The sequence below is a fragment of the Mustela lutreola genome, chromosome 8 (assembly GCF_030435805.1).
Source record: "Mustela lutreola isolate mMusLut2 chromosome 8, mMusLut2.pri, whole genome shotgun sequence".
In the NCBI taxonomy this organism is placed as follows: Eukaryota; Metazoa; Chordata; class Mammalia; order Carnivora; family Mustelidae; genus Mustela; species Mustela lutreola.
The window spans coordinates 29,925,879-29,947,785 of NC_081297.1; the positions used below are offsets into that span (position 1 = coordinate 29,925,879).

General features: G+C 39.1%; 1 protein-coding gene across 10 annotated transcripts in view; it reads right to left on the bottom strand.

The window, feature by feature from the left end:
- The window catches only part of ZNF438 (zinc finger protein 438), a 185,465-nt gene extending 176,048 nt beyond the window's left edge, over positions 1-9,417 (bottom strand). For 8 of the 10 annotated variants that reach the window (XM_059184195.1, XM_059184190.1, XM_059184194.1 and 5 more), the window contains exon 1: positions 9,318-9,417. The gene's annotated coding sequence lies outside the window, so the exon portion shown is untranslated. Of the gene's footprint in view, positions 1-356; positions 381-9,317 lie in introns of those variants that run through there. The other 2 variants (XM_059184191.1, XM_059184189.1) reach the window with 2 other exon arrangements.
- Between the last annotated feature and the right edge of the window lie 12,490 nt (positions 9,418-21,907).

The window sequence follows — 21,907 nt, forward strand, 5'->3', positions numbered from 1 at the left end:
TTTATGACTTATCTAAGTCATAAATGTAGCTTTATCTCTGGATAATACTTGTCTAGAGGGCGGAGAGGGATAGCACAGCTATAGGTTACAAAAGGAAACCGGCTGCATATCAACATGACAATACCCGTTACCCATTCTTTTTTTTAAGTACTATGAGCTTATTTCATATGTAAATACAGTACACAGGGTATTTTTAATAAGACTTCAATACAACAAAGAAAATATACCAAAAACTAATTTCGCCTTCTCTAACTTCTAATATAAAGAATGCCCTCTGAGTTTATCTTAGCATCTCAAAGGAAAACATTTTTAAAACTAAAATATCATGTGAGAGATCACTTTAGAAAAATACATACTTTTTGTCAGAGTTCCAGAAAACCATCGTAAATACCTCTTTATTTCATTCTGAATAAAAATATTGTAAAATAAGAATTAAAACAAAATACTTTATAAAAATGGTACTATAATTGTGGTAAAATGATTCAAAGATACTAAAATAATTCAGCCTACCTTATACAAAAGACATACACTATAATCATTAACCTTCTAAAATGCTGATAAGAAAAATCCTTAATTAACTTTCAAAAAGTCATCACTTATAGATGTATCTCTAACAACAGCAAAAACAATAAACTTTTAGATCTATAATTCAACATCCATCAAGACTGCTTTTGGCAGCATATGATACAACACACTCCCACAAGAGAGAAAAACAGACATAAAAGTAACAGCTTTCACCACAGTGTTTAAAACATTAAAGTATTTCCATAAATAACATATTACCTTTTAACTATATATAAAAATAATCCTTGAAGCAGCCTGGGTCCCAAATAACATATAATCCTGTGACTGGTAGATAGAAAACAAATGATATTCACAGCACTCATTTCTTTTTTTAAAAGTTTCAGAAGAAAAGCAAAATCAGAAGTGTATATTAGCTCAACTGCTAATATAAATGTTTGACATAAATTTCAATGGAAAATAAAAGTACCTATTCTCCAGTTTCAAGAAAGGAAAAGATTATTCTTTGGCTCTATTCCAAGCTGGAAACAAGTAACCACAGAACCAGTTTTAAATATGCCCCAATCTATCAATCCTTAAACTCTAGTCAACATTTCCACTTAAACCCTCAGCTGAGAAAGTCAGCCGGTCAGTAACTGCCTTGCTTCTGTACCCTTGCTTCTCAATGCCAGCCAGTTCCTAAAGTCCAAGTTTAAAGTTGGCCAATGCCTAAATTGTCTCACTGAAAGTAAGCCAATCTTAAAATTCCATGCTTCTTCAAAACCCTATCTAAGTACATCTCTGCCTGTTTCGAGGATTCTACTCTACAAGAATAGCTCTCCCTTCCTTAGCAAGTATGAAATCCAGCTCTGTTTCAGTTACACTTAATGGTGGTCTCTCCCCTCAATAATGCTATAAATATTATGTTAACCTGGATATAGCATTTTTCTTCAAGGAGGTAAGAAAAATATTTTTATGCTAAGTCAGTTGTATGGAAAGTTGAAAATCTTCACTTTTTAAATGTAATTATATATATATATATAATTATAATCCTTCATGGCCCAATATACAAATGCACTAACAAAGGTCTTTTTCCTTCCCTTCTTAATCCCAGACCCACAGTTTCATACTATCAATTGTCCACATCCAGCCTATTCTATTCTATTCTATTCTACAGAAAACATTAAAATTTCCAATTACAGACCTAAAAACACAGAACTGTTTTATACCACAAGCGCAGGAGGTGCGGGGATAGGTAAAAATGGGTGAAGGGGAATGGAAAGTATAAGCTTCCAGTTATGGGATGAGTAAATCTCAGGGATGAAAGGGACAGCATGAGGAATATTGTCAAGATATTATAATAGCTTTATATGGTGACACTTGCTGTGAGCACAGCACAATATTCAGAGCTGAGGAATCACTATCTTTGTATACCTGAACTAATTTAACACTGTGTGTCAACTATACTTCATTAAAACAAACAGCCTGATTTTAAAAATGGGCAGAGGATCAGAATAAACATTTTTCCAAAGAAAACACTGTGGAAAACAGTGTGGCGATCCCTCCAAAAAAGAAAACTAAAACTCCCATATGCCCCAGCAATTCCACTTCTGGGTATTAAAATTTTTCTTCCAATCACTGAAACTCACACCGAGAACTGAGTATCATCAAATAATCTTCAAACGAAATAATAACTCATCAAAAACTTAAGTAGATATTCTTTTGGAAAGTAAGAGAGCCTCAAATGTGACTAAAAGATGGTAAGGGCTAAAGAGAATAATACGGTTTCTAATTTAAAAATTAGAATGAATGGAAATCCTATTCTAAATCTAAATCCCTCTATCAGAATGGCAAAGAGAATCATGCCAAGTAGGTTACTTCACCCAAGTATACTCAAATACAGCTGAGAGCCATCTCTTCACACTGCTTTTGGACCTGAGTGTGCTCAAAAAAATAAATTCTACATAGCAAGCAGCACTACCTTATGCTTTATCAAAACTCAGTAAAGATCCCACTCAACTCCAAGCACAGTACAAACACTGAATTACCAACTGATTCAAGTGACAACATGAACATCTGACTAGGTGTTGTAGTCACCCCCAAATATGCCACTTTGACCTTTTGATTATTTTGAATCAAAGGTACTTAAGAAACAGCAGGTGCAAGGACACTCTGACTCTCCTTTTTTTTTTTGTCCTGAAAGTAAAAGATAAACTCCCCTGTGAAAGGTATCCTCCCTTGTACCAGGAGGAAGACATTCTTACCACCAGAGATAGGGATCTGGGAGCAGAGAAACCTGTACAAAGAAATCTTATTAAACTAATCCTTATCTTCCTCCTTACTTCTTCACTATTTACTACCCCTAGCCCAGACTCTTCTGGATCCTGTCAGTTCTTCACAAATTTATTGTTTCTTTGCCTAAAATGTGTAAAAGCTTCCTGTTCTGGTTACTTCTTTGGGTCTTGATGAAGGTTCCCCTGTATAAGTTTAATAAAGTTTGTATGTTTTTCTACTGCTAATCTGTCTTGTATCAGTTTACTACTGAGACCCAGACTGAGACCCAAAGATGATGGAGACTTTTTCCTCCCTTACGGTGTCAAGAGACCTACTTAGTTAGGTTAAGAATGGATTTGGTGAATTTATCCAGAAATTGTCAAATTTCTTTATTAGAGGGTATCCAGACAGGCAGCACAGGATAGTAAAAATAGTCAAAACTTTATTATGAGTTAGGTGATCTTAAGTAAATTCCTAGTTTTTATAAGACAGGAAGATCAAATGAAACAACTAGTAACTTTAAAAATGTCCTAAGCATCAAAACCTCGCAGACTCCTAGATTTGCTTTTGTCCCTAACTTGCTATAATATATATAGCAAGTCATTTTGATCTAAGTCTGTTTCCCCATCTGGCAAGTAGTGAGGATAATGCATGTCCTACACATTCCATGGGGTGTTCATGAAAATCACATATAAAAATTAATGTGAAAGTATTTCTGAAATATATAAACCACCATGTAACTGTGAGATAGTTAATTCAATATATGAATGAGATTTATATTAGCAAACCTGTTACAACCCAGAATTGTATAATGCCCAAATTAAATTAACTTTATTAAGAAAAAATATTCATAGCTAAATACCAAACCCAAAACACTAGACATATTGACAACCAAAAAAATTCAAGGCTATTAGGTACAAAAACTATTTTCCTTGCAATAAATGAACCAAATTGGCTCAGCTCTTCAACAAACTAAAAGCAGTTGAACACAATCTTTTGTTCAAGTCAGGTATTTGCCACTTACAACTACTGCCTCAACCTCTAAAGGCTGAGGCAGTAGTTGTAAAAAAAAAAAAAAAAATAGTAAGGAAGAAAGAAAAAAGTTACATATTGCAGGGTTTCTCAGTATCAGCAGTACTGACATTTTGAACTGGATAATTTTTTTTGTTGGGTTGTCTTGTGCGTTACAGGGTATTTAAGAATATCCCTGGCCTCCACTGACTACATGACAGGTACAGTGCCCCCAACACATACTTGTAATAACCAAAAATGTCTCTAGACATTTGCCAAATATCTCCAGAGTGACTTGGGGGAATGAACAAAATCATCCCCAGTAGAGAACCACTGAGGTAAATCCATAGTTCCATATATTCCAGTATTTATATCACATTTATGTAGAATGCAGCTTCAAGCTAGCACCTTTGCTAGGACCAAAGAAAAGAATGCTATCTGTAGGATAGTAATATTTAGTAATATTTAACAATTATAGCTATGGTAAGGAGTTATGGTTAACATATCCCTTCCATCACCATGTAGTTTTTGCTTAAACTCTCTAAGTATTTTCTTCTTGCATGTTCTTTTGGGATAATAATTTGGTTAATCTGTCATTAAAGCTCAGTCTCCACCCAGTCCTTCTAATTAATAGTCATTATTTATGTGGGGGAAAAAATCAAGCTTCAAGATCTTAATTTCTAAGTAACCATGTATCAAATGAATCAAATTTAAGTGACACTTAAGTGTTTACATTATTTAAATATATTTAAACATTTACAATGCTAAAGAAAAGTACACAAACTAGTATATTTAGCTCTTACTGCAAGTACACTCTGTGTGTATATATATGTATATATACATATAATGTGTATATATACATACACACCATATACACACATATATACACACATACATATATGACTTAAAGGTAATAACAGAATTGACTAATAGAAACTACAAGATGAAAAAAAAAAAAGAAACTACAAGATATTTAAATATTAAAAAATATTTAGTGCCCACTACATGTTATCAGTGGGCGAGATAAATAATTTTCTAAAAGAAACAATTTCCAGACACTTGCATTTTTATTCTTAACTAGTAGATTCTAAATTTGTTCATGTAAATATAGATTTTTAAAATAATTTGAATTTTACAAGTTATCTAGAACGGTCAGTGTTAGAAAAAGGGGTTCCTGTCTTCAAACAGGAAGACTTAACCATTATGCCCACCCTGCTGGGAGCGGGTAGCACAATTAAACAATGATCAAACAATGCCCTCACTAAGCCTGAACTTAAAAAATGACAAAGCCTGAGCAATCAGGAGCCCCTTCAAGATACTTTATACTATATATGAATATCTGATATTCCTGGGAAAGCTAGCTGCAACTGTAGATAAAGAAATAATAATCCATTTCAACCCTACTAAACTTAGGGAAGCCATGGTAGGGGACTTAAGGTTCTGTGAACTGCAAAATGAAATGGCACATTTCTGCATTTCTATTTGCGGAGGGTTCCAATTTAGAGTGATGGTGGATTTGGTTATTCATATCAGCTATCCCACTGACAGCTAAAAAAGCTAAACAAGATATTTTATATATTGTAAGAAAAAAAAAACTCTGAAATTAATCACAAAATCTACAATGGTGTAATTCTATAAAATGTTTTAATGGTTCAAATTTGAAATATGGTAGGAAGTAATAAAATTATGACAAATATATTGACATTAGAGTATACTCTTAAAGAGATGTACAGAAGTAAGACCCAAATTTTTGTGCATATTGTTCTAGTTTCCATGTTCTACAATGTTCCAGATGGGAGAGGTCATCTATAACTCCACCTATGACATATACGACAAGATCCCCTTTCTATGACAAAAAAAATAGTTCAGTGTTAGAGAGATGAGCAGCAGAGAAACTGAAGCCTACTCCAACATATGGAACTTTGGCGTGATACACTTAAACCAATGGAAACCTGCCTAAATACCTCACACAGCCCCTCCATCACTCTGTATTATGCAAGCTGCAACATTTCAAGCCAACTCCCTTATTTCACTAGTAAATCCTGTCAACACTGAGGTAATAGAACTGGAAAATCTCATCACTCCACAATGATACTAAAATATCAGAATTTATTTCATTTGGTAAAAATTATATCGTTGCCAAATAAAGCTAATGCAAATACAGTAAAATATGCAAGATTATGAGTAATTCTTAAAGAGGACTCTTGGGGAGCCTCAAATTCACTGTGAAATTGGTTAGGCATTCTTTTGCTCCTTTGACCCCTTCATGCCCCATCCCTCCAGTATATAGGATGGAGGGGGCTGCAAAGGTCAAAATGAAATGATCAGCATGCTTTTATGCATTTGGTCTACTCTGGTTTTATTCCCACAGGTTTTTCCTCAGACTGCTCCTCCAAGGAGAGTGCTATGTATTATTCATCCCTAAACTCCCAAAACTTAACCAAATGTCCCACATATAAAGTCATCCCTAACAGCTACTACACGGCAGGCACTGGATTAAGAACTAGAGACAGAGAAGTAAAAAAGATACAGACCTCACCTTCACAGAACTTCATGGAAGGAGGATATTGAATATTGGTTGTGTGAACTGAATTAAAGCCCAGTCAGCACAGCCCAACTGCCCATTTCTTTTTCTCCACGGCTAACCAAGGTTTAGGTGAGGAATAAAACCAGGCTTTCTCTTCAGAAATATACATGTGAGTCTCCAGCTCTGACCATTCCCCTGAGTTCCATATTCATATATCCAACCGCCTACTCAACAAGTTGACTTACAGGTCTTTATAGACATCGATTGTGGGGACTCCGAAGCCAGACTGCTGGGTTTTGAATCCTGGTTCTGTCACTCTCAAGCTGGGTCACTTTCAACCTCTCTGTGCCTCTGTGTTCTCATTTGCAAAATGGGGATTACAATGGTCCCTGGCACATACAACCGTTTTAAGGATTAAATTAATTAACACACCTAAGAATGCTTAAAACCCTGCCCAGTACAGTTTATGCCTACAAAGTGCTTACTATTACTACTAGCTCTAGTATTACTATATCTACAAGGCATCTAAAACTCGTCCAAAACAGAATTCATGATTTTCTCACCAAATCCCTTTCTACCTGCTCAGTCAATAGCACTACTGTTCTCCCAGGTGTTCCAGCCTAAAACCTAGTTAGTCATGATTTTTCCTTTTCCTCACTCTCCAGTTTAGTAAATCCACACCAGTAGCTCTACCCTCAAATTTTGTCATGAATTTGATCATTTACTATCATCTCTGCAACTACTTCTTCAAGGCCAAGACAGCAGCAGCTCTCCTCCAGGGTAGAGCCACACCTCCTACTTCCCCACTTTTGATACCCTCCCCCACTCCATGACCTTCAAGTTAATTCTGCAACCAATAAAAGTAAAATCAAATGCGATTTCCTTGATATAAAACTTCCAGTGGCTTTCTATCACACCTAGAATCACACCTTTACTTCACCATAGCCGCCATAATCTGGCCTGGTTTTCATCTGCCACCACTTTCCCTCTCCCTTGCAGTGATCTAAACACTCACCTTGCGTTGCCTTGGCCACCTCAGGCTACCTTCCCCCTCAGACCACCGCTTCTTTGTTGCTCCTGTTCTACAGGACTGTCATCTGGAGCAGAGACTCTGAAGCCAGATTGCCCAAATTTGTATACTGTCTCTATCACATTTTAGCTGTACAATCTTTGAGCAATGCTTCCTGTGTGTCAGTTTCTTCTTCTATAAAAATGGAGGTATTAGTACTTACAGCATAAGGTCGGTATAAAAATTTAGTGTTTAGAAGACTGCCTCACGTACTTAAGCTCCACGTAAGTGCTGATTGCTCTTATGATCCTTGCCTGAAATGTTACCTCAGGCTCTTCCTCTCACTTCAGTTGATTCAGCTGTCACCTTTTTTGAAAGGCCTTCCCTTATAGATCATATCTAAAACAACCTACCTTTTTCCCCCACTGTCATTCCCTTATCTTCCTTTACCTCACTATACTTAGTCACTCTCTGAAATAATATTATGTACTTAATCTTTGTAGCCCAGTCACTGGAAAATGAGCTCCACCAGGTTGGGGACTATCTTGTTTGCTGCTCTATTTCTGGTTCTGACTCAGAACCTGACTTCTGAATAAACATACCTCTTATCCAGGCTAGAAGACCTATGGGAATTTCTTAATAACAAGACCATACTTAGTCTTTTGTTCTTAAACTTATCATCTCCTTTGATCCTTGAAAAAGCAACAGCAAATACACCATCATCTCCCAATTTAGAACAAAAAAGGAAATCCCAAATTTGGGTGACTTGTCTTTGGACACAAAACTATTAGCTGGTAGAACCAAAATTAGCACCTCCGCTTTCTAATTCTAAGGCTTCTCAAAGAAGGATAAACTGACTTTACAGAAATGTGACCTCTCAATCCTTGGAATAAATATTCTCTGAGATGTGTACAACAGTCTTCCCTTCAAACTTCCTAACAAATACTTACCTCTACATTTGAGAAGTATTAGAGTACTCACTCCTCTATAATGTACTAACCCTTGGCAAGCCAAAACATTCAAAGTCCGATATGACAATGGGATATTCCAAGTCCACACAGAAACAACCTCTAAAATTAAGTGTATCCATGTTGACTATAATGTACTAGTTCCAACAGGATAAAACCTTTCTCTGAAAAACCCAGCCAAGGAGACTGCATACTCGTCAAAAACACTGTGATAAGGGCAGCAGTCATTTCCTGATCCCTGTTCCACAAAGTTCAGTGACAACAGTTCAGGTCGCCCATCAGACTCAAATGTTGTCCATGATCAGATGGGAGGTGGGTGCGAGGGGGTTGAGGGGGCAAATCGTGAAGATCCCTACCTACAAGACCTTGGTTAAATGGCCATTGGCCGGCACATTCTCAGAATAACGACTATCTTTCTGAACCTTCACTTAGCAAGTTTACATGCTTGTGTTACCTCATATGCTCTCACAATGTTCCCGGTTCTGTGAGAATGTTAACTAGGCCAGAGGTTGCGTCACCTCCATTTTACACAAAAAGGAAACTGAGGCAGCAGGTGGTTATCTTTACAGCTTGTCCTCAGCGATCTGGTCACTTGCAGGATCCCAAAGAAAGCCTAGATGTGGAGTGTCTGAAGAAACCCTCCATTCCAGACTTCATGTCAAACTCCAGGGCTGAGGGGGAAACTAAGCCCCTTCATCAAGGAAGAAGAAAAAAGGGGGTCGCTCCCCTTTGGACTTTCCCCGTTCTTTCCCGGTCCTCATTCGCCAGCCCCTAGAGCCCTCTCGGCCCCAGGGGAGAAGTGCGGGCCTGCCCCCGCGGGGCGCGGCCTCGCCTCCTCGCACTCCCGGTCCCGCCCGCCCCAGAGGGCGCGCTCCCACTCTGGGCGGGCACCTGTCCCTTCACCACGTTCGGCGGCTCCCCGATCGCCCAAGAATCAAACGCCCGCAGCCACCACCGACACCGGGAATGCGAGCAGCAGGGCGAGACCCGCAGGCCCAGAGAGCTGCAGGAATCCTCAGAAACTTACAGTTTTCCTACAGCGTGCGCGTCACGGCGAGGTGACGTCACGGGACCCGGCGTTCAGGGAGGTCAGGCCGCTGGGCGCCGGGCCGCACCACCCCCACGGCTCCGCCCCGTGCGCGACGGCGGGAGAGACGCCCCTTTCCTCAGCGGCCCCGCCCTCCACCTTGTAGCGCTAGGCGCAGGCGCACACGGCCTGCGTGGCCGCCTTTTAGAGCGGGGACTGTTTGAGAGACTTTCGCCGAAAGCCTGTGGCGGGGGCGCCAATGTAAGGGGGCGTGGACATACACCCCTTCCCCACCATCTCCCCCACCCTCGGGAGCGCAGCAAACAAGCTGTCGCCCAGGGAGCTGGAGTCGGACACCAGGGTTGTGAGGTAGATTTTCCGCAGACATTGCCTCCTTTCCCTCACGTGTTCATTAAAAGTTCTCCACGTGTGGAAACAACCATTGCTCCCCACCAGGTGCGGGCAAGCCCTCGGGCGGGAGGAGTCGGCTCTCCCACGGGTCCTCGCTCCCACCCAGCCCCGCCCTTGGGTCCGCCCCCGGTTCCGCCCCAACCGGACCTGCCTCGGCTCGCCCCGCCCACGCCGGCTAGACCCCTCCCCTCGAGTCCGCCCTTCCGGCTCCCGCTCGGAGCTCCAGCAGGCTCCCCCTGCCCCGCCCTGTCCCGGCGCTCGCTAGGAAATTTTAGTGTGTTCTTCCTACTGGATTTCCCGTTTGGGCTCAGTGAAGCTACTTACAGGCTACCGTTCACCTCTATTAAATTTAACAAACAAATACGTACACTTTTTGGCCAGTGTGAACTTTCCACCACCTCCCACTCACGTGATGATGCCTTCCTGTGCCCTGGGTCTCTGCTCTTCTTTATGCTCTTACCGACGGCGAATTCTGGTGTTAAAAGATAGCTCAGCAGAAGGGAAAATGAAGGCTCGAAGAACTAACGCCGATATAGTAAGAGATTATTTCTGGCTTATAGGATTCTTACATTACACACAGAAGCAGGGGGAAAAAATAAACGTTTTGGTTAAAAGTGGCTCGGGCAAATCATTCTTGGGGGGGAAATAATAGGAAAAACAGGCCTTGGAAATAGACCCTAAGGAGGAAATGTTGAAGATGCCAATAATCTCTTTTAAAAACGTATTTGGAATCACGACAAATTGTTAGATCAGGCATGGGATTTTGCCAGGCAGCTCCAATATAAATAAAACCTGAAACAATGGTTTGTTTACACTCCCATTGAAAATATTGTAGTATTTTCATAGGAACGAGTGATTACAGGAGAATATTAGTCTTTAACTCTTGACATCTAAGCGGGTTAAAAATAAGTATGTGTATTGTTCAGGAAAAATCTAAAGTTTTGAAAAGTTTCTGATTTGGGTAATATATTTTTAGTTAATATAATATTATACAAGATCTTTATTATCAAATGATGTAAGAAATGTGTAAATAATTTAAGAGTAAAGTATTTTTCTGTGGAGCAGAGTTATAGAAAAGTTATCACGTTTTAAAAGTGCTACATTTTTTTAAAAATGATATTTATATTTTTCTTTGTAAAACAACAACTTTTAGACAACTTTAAATTGTACGTTTGTTAACATACCTATAAAATGTTTTATGTGTATCATGCCAAAAGTTGTAATTCTCTTGAGATTCTAGATAAACCTATGGGAGTATTTCACAAGTAAATGCCATCTCTCGTTTTTAAGAAGTACACATCAAGTCCATTAAACATTTTTTTTTTTTAAAGATTTTATTTATTTATTTGTCAGAGAGAGCGAGAGTGAGAGCGAGCACAGGCAGACAGAGTGGAAGGCAGAGGCAGAGGGAGAAGCAGGCTCCCTGCGGAGCAAGGAGCCCGATGTGGGACTCGATCCCAGGACGCTGGGATCATGACCTGAGCCGAAGGCAGCTGCTTAACCAACTGAGCCACCCAGGCGTCCCCCATTAAACATTTTTAACACAGAGTACATTTGCTTCTCTAAGATGGTTTGGCTTCTGGATGTTTACTATACTGGTAAGTTATTAGTATACTTTTGAGCTTGTGCTGGAGACAGGAACACAAGAAAGAAGACAAATATCTTCAATAAGATGGGTGGGGGGAAAGAAGACAAATGTCTTATTATTTAGTATGTTTTTTCCCTTGCTACCTCAAGATTTAAAACAAAAACAAACACTTCCCACTTCCTATATTGCTAGATGCAGGAAAGAAGTAACGTGTTCAAGAAAAGAATGACAAGCAGAAAGGGTACCCAAACAAAGAGGAACTTCAGGGAATGTCAAATTTGTGGAAATATACACATTCAGATTCTGTCAAGTTCCGTGACAAACTGGAATCTGATCTAAATAAGTAGCCAGAAAAAAAAAAAAAAAAAGTAGCCAGGAGGTAGGGTCAAAAGTGTGTTGATAGAGGTGCCTGGGTGGCTCAGTGGGTTAAAGCCTCTGCCTTCGGCTCAGGTCATGATCCCAGGGTCCTGGGATCCAGCCCCGCATTGGGCTCTCTGCTCAGCAGGGAGCCTGCTTCCTCCTCTCTCTCTGCCCTCTCTGCCTACCTGTGATCTCTGTCAAATAAATAAATAAAATCTTAAAAAAAAAAAAAAAGTGTGTTGATATTAGAGAGAGGAACTCTGAGAAGAACTTCTTACTTTAAGAAAATAAAACCCTAGACATTCAGTGGTTAGCACGGGAGGGACTAAGGGCTTCCACTCCGGCCCTTCACTCTCCACTGGTGGTTCTTTCACTTTAAAATCTGCTGCCCCTAAGCAAGTTAGCCCCCAGAGCACTCTACTTCAGAACTCTTCCCTTGGTCCTACACTGCAAACTGAGAAAACCTTAACTGTACTACTAGGGAAAAATAAAAGGTGGAAATACAATGGCTACTATTTACTGGGTTTTATACATACCCAACCCTGCATTATCTGATTAATCCTTGCAACTGGATGAGATAAATGCTGCCATTATCTCCATTTGACACAGAAGACAAGCATGGTTCCCAATGCTAAGTATGTCACATCCTGCAGCCTCTAAGTAGCAAAGTCAAGATTTAAATCCATACTCCAGAATCGACAGCCATAACCACTGATCTATATGAAGTTTCATGTAACAACGTAAGAAACAGAGACTGAGAAGGTCCAAGATACATAAATTCTAGCTCACAAAGACTGATACCATGGGTATCTTCTTCACTATTCCTCAGCCTGTCTTTGCATGGATACTTCTATATCATTGTTTAAGGTGCTCATCATAACCCACTGAGTTGATTTTGTAACCATTAATAGATTACCACCCTGAGAAACACTCATTAGAATCCAAAATATAAAATATCAAACTGTATTGCATGTGATAAGTGTAATTTTTCCAAAAGCATAAATTAGGAGAAACCATTGTTTCAGAACACACACACATTTGTTGCTGTGCTGATGTAGTTCTTCCTGTGGGTCTCAGTGAAAAAAAAGTGTGAAAAACGCTATTACAACCACCCCTTGCCTGACTTCTATGCATATTTCTTCCTTCAGAATCAAGACCAAGAGAAACCAAATCCAACTCTATAACCCCCTTGCATCAGTCTCAGCTCCAAGATCTGGTCTGAGAGGTCTCTCTCCAGGCAATCAAGACAAATGATGAGGTCATTCTTACATCCAGAAAGGCTGCAGTCTCCAGCACAAGCACAAAAGTATACTAATAACTTGACGGTATAGTAAGCATCGAGAAGCCAAGAGTTACACAGAATTAAAGAGAGGTCGTTCAGAAAAGGGGGCAGAGATAAGGAGCTTGGTGGAAGGAAGACCTGAGACAAAGATTGGAGAGCTATAGAAGTATGTGTGATTAAGAACCACATAATCTTTCACAGGTCTGCTGGCACAGAGTTTGCAAAGTATTTCATTTTATCAGTTCTCCCTGCCAACCCCTTTATTTAGCTAACTCTCTCCATTCTTTCAGTCTCTTCTTAGCAGGAACTCCCTCTGAGAAGATTTCCCTAAGTACTCTTTGCTCCTGGCCTTGAAAATTATTTTCATTTCCTTCTCTGCTAGACTGTAAGCTCTGTGAGGGTAGGGACAATGTTGGTCTTGTTCAAAGTCGAATCCTCTTCTTGAAGCTGAACATACCATAAATCGAGACTCAGGAACTGTGTGTGGAGGGAGGAGTGAATGGACAGATGAACTCAAATTTTAAGACTGGCTAGATTTCTTACTCAAGATGCTAGTTGTTTCTTTTTTTAAAAGAAGGCATTGTGTTAATAGAAATAGTACTGAGAAGAAAAATCCTTAAGCAGAAAAAACATTCAGAATGATGATGCAAGCATATCATAGCAAAACACTGATCAGGGTCAGCTCTGTTGTTAAATGGGTAGCTTTGTGCAAGTCCAATAACTTTCTGAGTCTTTAATGGGCTCAATAAATGTTATTTGTAGTGAATGTCCTAATAGAGTGTTACCCTGGGGGAACTCTGGGAAATCAGGGCAGGCCACCTGGAGCCTTATTTGCATGAAGTTCTCTGAAAGAAACTGACAGGCACTGGGAGCTGGCAATTAATCCTCTTAAACAAAAGATGTTGGACAAAGGCTTCCCCCAACAACAAGAGGGTGGAATGGGGGAGTGAGGAGGGAAATGGAAGACAAGTAACTAGTGTCATTGCTCTCAGGAGCCAAGTTCATGATTGAGTACAGGGCCAGGTGCATGCTTTTTGAGTATAAAGTTGAAAAAATCAAGCTGCATGTGTGTGTGTGTGTGTGTGTGTGTGTGTGTTGTGATTGAAGGGTAGGGGAGCAAGATGCAGGAGAAAGAAGAGGATGTCAAAAAGATTTACAATTACTCAAGGAAAAAACCTCACCTACTACGGCATAACCAGCAGGCAGAATGTTCCAGAAACAGGCCTCTGGGTCTTTGTGTATTCTGTTCTTCCTCCCTGGAATCTATTTTCTCCCTTATCTCTTGGAAAAGACCTACTCTTTCTTCAAGTTCAAGTTCTATCATTAATTACCTCTGCTAATAACTGCCAACATTAACTGAGCGCTTGCTTGGATCTAAAGCGGTGTACTCTCCAATGAAACCTTTAATCTTGACAACTATTAATTTTTTCTTAGATGTACAAAAACTAATAGTGCATCTTATAGTTGCTGGCATATTCAGTTTAGTAACAAATAGTGTGTTGTATTACATTTGTATGTGCTTCCTTCTATCCCACGAAGCTGTGAATTCTTTGAAGACGAGAGGGATTTATTCAACTTTGCGTCCTTAGCACCTAATGTAGCTCCTGGCACATAAAAAACATTTGACAGACTTCTCGCAATCAGTTGAAGAGGGAATGTCATCTCCCTGATGGACTGACAGGTAGGTGCAATCTAGAAGACAAAAGTCATAGACTTTTATCACCAAAATTTGTGGTTATCCCTAAGACCTCACTAGCCTGGGAAAATGAAGTCACAACTTCCTCTGAGTTTTGTCCTAGTTAAGTTCTATCTGGCATTAAAGGTATGTGACAGTCCCCCTGGGCAATTAATTCAGCATGTCTCTTCTCCACTTGACAAATTGCCATTTATTACTTACCCTTTATGTTGGGCTTACACAATTTTTAACCAATTAAAGCAGTTATACTAAGGCCAAATCAAAACAATGTTTTAAAATCTGATTCAGCAAACGCAGATCCAGTTGTGTTTAGACTTTAAACTGGAGATGATATTCAGCTCACCAAATTCTTTGATTTATGTTTTTACGTTTTTGACTTAACTGTCAGAAGACAACACATTTTAAAAGCAAGCATTTGACTTCTTCCAAAAAGTCAGAAGCTCTGATGATGTTGGCTGCCCATTCACCCAGGGCATTCATCACTGGAGTGAAGCTGCCTGGTTCAGAGGCACAGATGTTCCCCATTTTCCCATTACCCCACCTGGGGACTATTTAACCTACCCACTTGGCCCCTAAAGGCACTTGAGTTTATGACGGATCTTGAAAGTAAAGGGCTTGACCATTTAAGTTTCTAGCTTAAGAAGGATCATAAAACCTAAAAATGAACAGCTTTGCCCAGAAATTCGGTAATGCTGTAAGCGAATTAATGATAGTCAATAGTCACATTTTCCTTTATAAATAGAGTTTTCACAATTTTTATATCTTTCTTCTAGAGAAGAAATATTCTTGTGCATTAGGGATTTTCCAATACTGTATTGCTTTTTGGTGTGTAAACAAAAGAGAAAAATATTTAAGAGAAATTGAAATGCAAAATACACAGTCGGGTTCACAATATGGCATGGCATGTGTGACTGTTGTATTGATTGACTCACAGAATACAGTTACCCAGCATGCAGCTTTCCCGGGCCTCACAGTTCTCTTGTGACACATGGGAGAAGGGAAGTGCATATCTGTTAATTATCAGGTTTGTCTGGGGCGCCTGGGTGGCTCAGTGGATTAAGCCGCTGCCTTCGGCTCAGGTCATGATCTCAGGGTCCTGGGATCGAGTCCTGTATCGGGCTCTCTGCTCAGCAGGGAGCCTGCTTCCCTCTCTCTCTCTCTCTGGCTGCCTCTCTGTCTACTTGTGATTTCTCTCTGTCAAATAAATAAATTAAAAAAAAAATTATCAGGTTTATGTTTTGTTCTATACCACAAACGGTAGTCACAGTCACTTTTACATTATACTTCAAGCTCTGAGGTTATATAGAATATGAGTAATTCATCAGTTTGTTATTTTGGCTCTCTTGTTTAGATATGTAGTAGGTACAGCTATTGACCTTGGTTGCAAATGACAGAAAAACCCCAAGATAACAGGCTTCAACGGGATTGGCTTATTTATTTCATGTGTAAAAAATGTCTGGATATATGTGATCCAAGGGCCAGTTTGCCCATGTCAAATGTCAGCAACTCAGGTTCTTTCTATCTTGTGTTCAGTCATGCATGACCTAGATTCCCAGTCATCTCACAGTCCAAGATGGCAGCCTAACTCCAATAATCCCTCAGCATGCAGGAAGGAGAAGCTCCAGAATATTCTGCAGCTAGTACTCCTCAAATCCCACTTTTTCAAAGAAGCTTTTCTCAGCAAATGAAGAGACTGATCAATTGATTTCTCTTCTAAATTCCCTTAAAACCTATTTGTACTGGACTGTAACTGTTTAAATACTTAAAATGTATTTATATTATGAATATTCTCAACATCTCTGTCGTCATCATCGTTCTTAAATCTTTAACAATGATTCTAAACCCTGGTTACACATTAGAGTTGCCTGACAAACTGTAAAATGAAAAACAGTCCTCAGGTGCCACTGGTCCAGGATCTATACTTGGAAAACATCTGCAAAGGTGGAAGAAGACCACCTTTGAGAATGGGGTTGTTGAGAGGGGATTCACACCAGTTGTAGGTTCTGTCAGGGGCTCACTTAGGAGTATGTGTGCCAGGGAAGCTAAATATCAGCCTAGGGTTCTATATAGAGGGTCCTGAGGCCAAGCATGATGCAGAGGCATGAGGCTTCATAACTGTGAATGGATGACAGAAACCCCTGGGCCAGGATGACCAGAAGTGGCAGCCACCAGGCACTGAGGATTTGAGGCTCTTCGCCATCATTTCTGGGTTTGTGTACAACCCCGAGAGAAGGAATAGGAGCCAGGAAGACAGACAGACAGAGAGAGATAGCAAGCATTTTCAACCTCTCTAGTATGGAAGCTAAATCAGATTGGATTTAATTTAGAAGAATTAAAGACATATGATGGTTCTTATGACTCAAATCTTATGGACCAAAATTGTAGATGTGACAAAAGCTGATAATATGTGCAGGAAAATACCTTATATTTAAACAATAGTTTATTGTCTTATATTGTTCCGTGCTCTAATTATTATCTGATTATAACTACAAAGCCACCCTTTAGAGTGAATACAGAACAGAGAGGTGATGTTAGTAGAAATTTAGGATAATACCTGAAGAACCCCAGATAAAGATGGTGAAACTCAGAAAAATATTTGTGGTTTCTGACTCTTACAGTTGACAAAAATGTCAAGTATATTCCTAACTAGAGATTTTCCTTGCTATCAATATCTTCTTACTTATAGAAGCAAAAATAATTTTTTCACTTTAAAATTTTCATTCCTGCTATATCTATCTGATTGAATGGGTACCTAACCACATTTTTACTTATATACACACCAAAAACATGCAGGAAAAGAGACATCCATTCTACACTAAGTTGCTTTGAATTTTCCTTTCATATATTACCTCTAAAGTATATATTACTTCTTTTTAAATTGGAAATATAGGGACGCCTGGGTGGCTCAGTTGGTTAAGCAGCTGCCTTCGGCTCAGGTCATGGTCCCAGCGTCCTGGGATCGAGTCCCACATCGGGCTCCTTGCTCCGCAGGGAGCTTGCTTCTCCCTCTGACTCTGCCTGCCACTCTGTCTGCCTGTGCTTCCTGTCTCTCTCTCTGACAAATAAATAAATAAAATCTTTAAAAAAAAAAATAAATAAAAATAAATTGGAAATATATTACTCTTGTCATGTAAAGTAGACCAGTTTCTTTTTTTTTTAAATTTTTTAAATAGATTTTTATTTATTTATTGGACAGAGAGATCACAAGTAGGCAGAGAGGCAGGCAGAGAGAGAGGAGGAAGCAGGCTCCCCGCTAAGCAGAGAGCCTGATGTGGGGCTTGATCCCAGCACCCTGGGATCATGACCTGAGCGGAAGGCAGAGGCTTAACCCACTGAGCCACCCAGGCCCCCCAGACCAGTTTCTTTTTTACTATTATTTAAATTTTAGTTAGCGTAGAGTGCAGTGTTAGTTTCTGGAGTAGAATTCAGCAATTCATCAGTTACATAAAACACCAAGTGCTCAGCACAAATGCGCTCCTTAATATGCATCACCCATTGGGCGCATCCCCCACCCACCACCCTTCATCAACCCTCAGTTTGTTCTCTGTAAGTCTCTTACGGTTTGTTTTCCTCTTTCCTTTCTCTCTTTTCCCCTTCCCCAATGTTCATTTGTTTTGTTCTTTAAATTCCACATATGAGTGAGATCATATGGTATTTGTCTTTCTCTGACTAACTTATTTCGCTTAACATAATACTCTCTAGCTCCATCCTCATCATTGCAGATGGCAAGATTTCATTCTTTTTGATGGCTGAGTAATAGTCCATCATATATATATATATATATATACATATATATATATATATATATAAATAGAGAGAGAGCACATCTTCTTTATCCATTCATCAGTTGATGGACATTTGGGCTCTGTCTATAGTTTGGTTATTGCAAATAATGTTTCTATAAGCATTGGGGTGCATCCATCCCTTTGAATCACTGTGTTTGTATCCTTTGGGTAAATACCTAGTACTACAATTGGTGAATCATAGAGTAGTTGTATTTTTAACTTTTTGAGGAATCTCCATACTATTCTCCAGAGTGGCTGCACGAGTTTGCATTCCCAAAAACATTGCCAGAGGTTCCCCCTTTCTTCACATCCTCACCAACACCTGTTGTTTCTTGTGTTGTTAATTTTAGGCATTCCAGTTGGTGTGAGATAGTATCTCATCATGGTTTTGATTTGTATTTTCCTGATGATGAGTGATGATGAGCATCTTTTTATATGTCTGTTAGCCATTTGGATTCCTTCTTTGGAAAAGTATCTATTCATGCCTTGTCCCATTTCTTAACTGGATTGCTTACCTAGTGAGTTCGATAAGTTCTTTATAGATTTTGGATACTAACCCTTTATCAGATATGTCGTTTACAAATATCATCTCCCATTCCATAGGCTGCCTTTTAGTTCTGTTGGTTGTTTCTTTTGCTGTGCAGAAGGTTTATTTTTTTGTTTTGTTTTGTTTTTTAAGATTTTTATTTATTTATTTGACAGACAGAAATCACAAGTGGGCAGAGAGGCAGGCAGAGAGAGAGAGAGAGGAGAAAGCAGGCTCCCCGCTGAGCGGAAAGCCGGATGCGGGGCTCGATCCCAGGACCCTGGGATCATGGCCTGAGCCGAAGACAGAGGCTTCAACCCACTAAGCCACCCAGGCGCCCCTGTGCAGAAGGTTTTTATCTTTTTATTTTGATCAAGTCCCAATAGTTCATTTTTGCTTTTGTTTCAGGTTTGCCATTTATGTGACAGCTATCTTTCCCCAACTGAATTACCATAGTACCTTTGGCATCATCTCTGACATTATCTTCTTTTCCCCCACAAAATTCAATCTGAACTCTTCCTAACTCACTCACTCAAGGCCAATCTTCTCACTATGGTCAGGTTTAGGCTAAAAAAAAAAAAACCACCACCACCACCAAGAACAGCAAAAAACCATAAAGTCTCTCTCTGTCGTGGATTCTATGACACATTGCTCAGATCCCTCCTCTGAATGGAGACATTTGTTCCAGCTTCTGGACATGTTGGTTGGTGATGGCTCACAGCTGTGTCCCTCTCCAGGAATGGCTATCATCTGCAGGAATCAGCCTTGCCCAAGGCTATCCCTCGTCCCTGGGGTCAGTTTGTGCTCAGTGATTCTCAGTGGAGGCCTTGGCTTCAGGTAGGACAACTCTGAATAGCCACTGTGGCTCCATGGAATCCTTTGCAGCCTCTGATGCATCTGCATCGAGGCCCAACTTCCCCTTTTCCTGGTACTCTTCCCTTTTACTCTGTAAAAGAGAGTTCCCAAAACTGTTCCCAAAATTATTCCCTATATAAATTGCTGCATGCAAATCTCAGGCCTTGTGTGACAATTTCTCAGAGAGCCTGAACTCTTAGCATCTTAAAGTTGATTATGTCATTTCTCTGCTTAAAGTCCTTAGCCTACAATACATACAAAGGCTTCCATAGGTTGGCTCCAATTTATCTTTCTCTCCTCTACTTCCTCTGCCACCATTGACTCTGTCCTTCAGAAAGCTTTATATATTTATATCCCCCAATTCCCCATTGCTCACTTCTTTGCATGTGGACTTCTCTCTGCCAACGATAAATTTCCCACCTCCTGCTTATCCTTCTGTTCTGCCTTGGATCAGATTGGATCAGATGTCACCTCCTCTAGGAAGCCTTCATATTTTTTCCTCACAACACCATAAAACTCTTTATGTAAGAATTTGTTATCTTACAATGTTTGCCTATCTGACTCTTGTACTAAATTGTGAACTTCTCTAGGCAGAGACTGAATCCGGGGTCTCATGCCATCATGGATAGATTTTCAATACATTTTTTTAAGTGAGGCACTGTAAAAAGGTATTAAATATTTGGAAATTTTTGCCATATTTGGTTCATGTGTCTTATATCTAGAAGGCCATGTATCATCTTTAATAGAGGCTATATATTTTTTCAATCTTTTTAAGATTCTGGACTACCATACTGGCTGGAAACAAATCCAGGCAAACACTTCAAGATGAAATGAAATTCAAACCACAGATCTTTAAAGTTAGTTCTGTTTATTACAAAAAGGAGAGGGGGTACTGGGAAACGCTTGAGGTGGAAACACCAATGCTTTCATTGGGTGGGAGGAGGGAAGAGAAAGAAAGAGAGAAGGGTGGAGAAAGAGCTGATTAAATTGGATTGGCTGGTTAGAGACTGGAAATTTTCCTCCCTTTCCCAAGAGGCTTATTTTTTATCTTTCTTTTTCACACCGTGAAGTGTCAAATTAAATTGCAAAGTTAATTCTCATCACTAAGGAAGGGATTCTAAATGTATTAATTAAGGATTACTGGCATTTTAATTTTATTCATGAGAATGAAAACTTTTTAATAATTAAACAACTATTTGTTCTGTTTTACATATTTATATTATTATAGAATATTACAATGTAACATCAATGCATTAAACTCTAGTTTCCAGAGACTTGGATGACTATTTTAAAATAAGAGCTGTGCTTATTGATATATTTGATTTTATGAATTATGATACTAGAGTTCCCTTGAGAAATTATGTTCTTTTTTCTTCAGAGATGAAGTCTTTAACAGGATGAGATCTTATCTTGCAGGAAACCATGAATCCACTGTGGAGAAGAATGATTTGGATTTCACTCTGGTAGAACATGAAGTACCTTTTGAATTCTTCACTGTCTCTTTCAGTGATTTATCTTATAAATGAAAATAAGCTTTAGCATTTTTCAAAACAGATGAACCTACCTTTATAGAAATTGAACAGTTCTTCTGCAGGAAAAATCTAGGAGGAAAAAACAAAATTATTCTTTTCGGTAAGATAATGTAAAAACAAGTAAAAAAATGAAAAAAAAAGTTGTGTATCATTGAAAATCCAGGTATTTAATGATTATGACAAAATTCATATTTTCAACAGTGAAGCATTCATTGAAAAAGTTGGAGCTGTCTTTACAAATAAATGTGGAGAGGATTACAAATTCTAAATTATGAAATGTCTTCTAAAAATAAAATTATAAATTTATAAATAAAAAATTTAAAAATATGTTTCTTTTTCCAAATTTGCTTTACCTTTTAACCTTTAAGCTGGGACCCCTCTCCTCTTTTCTCTCAGTAAATAAGCCACTCTAGTTCATAGATAATATTAAAAAATAATAACTGCAGAGAAAGGAAACAACATTGAAAGATACGGTGCTTCAAGCAAAACTAAATTATAGGACTTTAAATGGCAGCAACAATCAGAGGTTTCTTTTTTAATTAAATCATGAGTTTT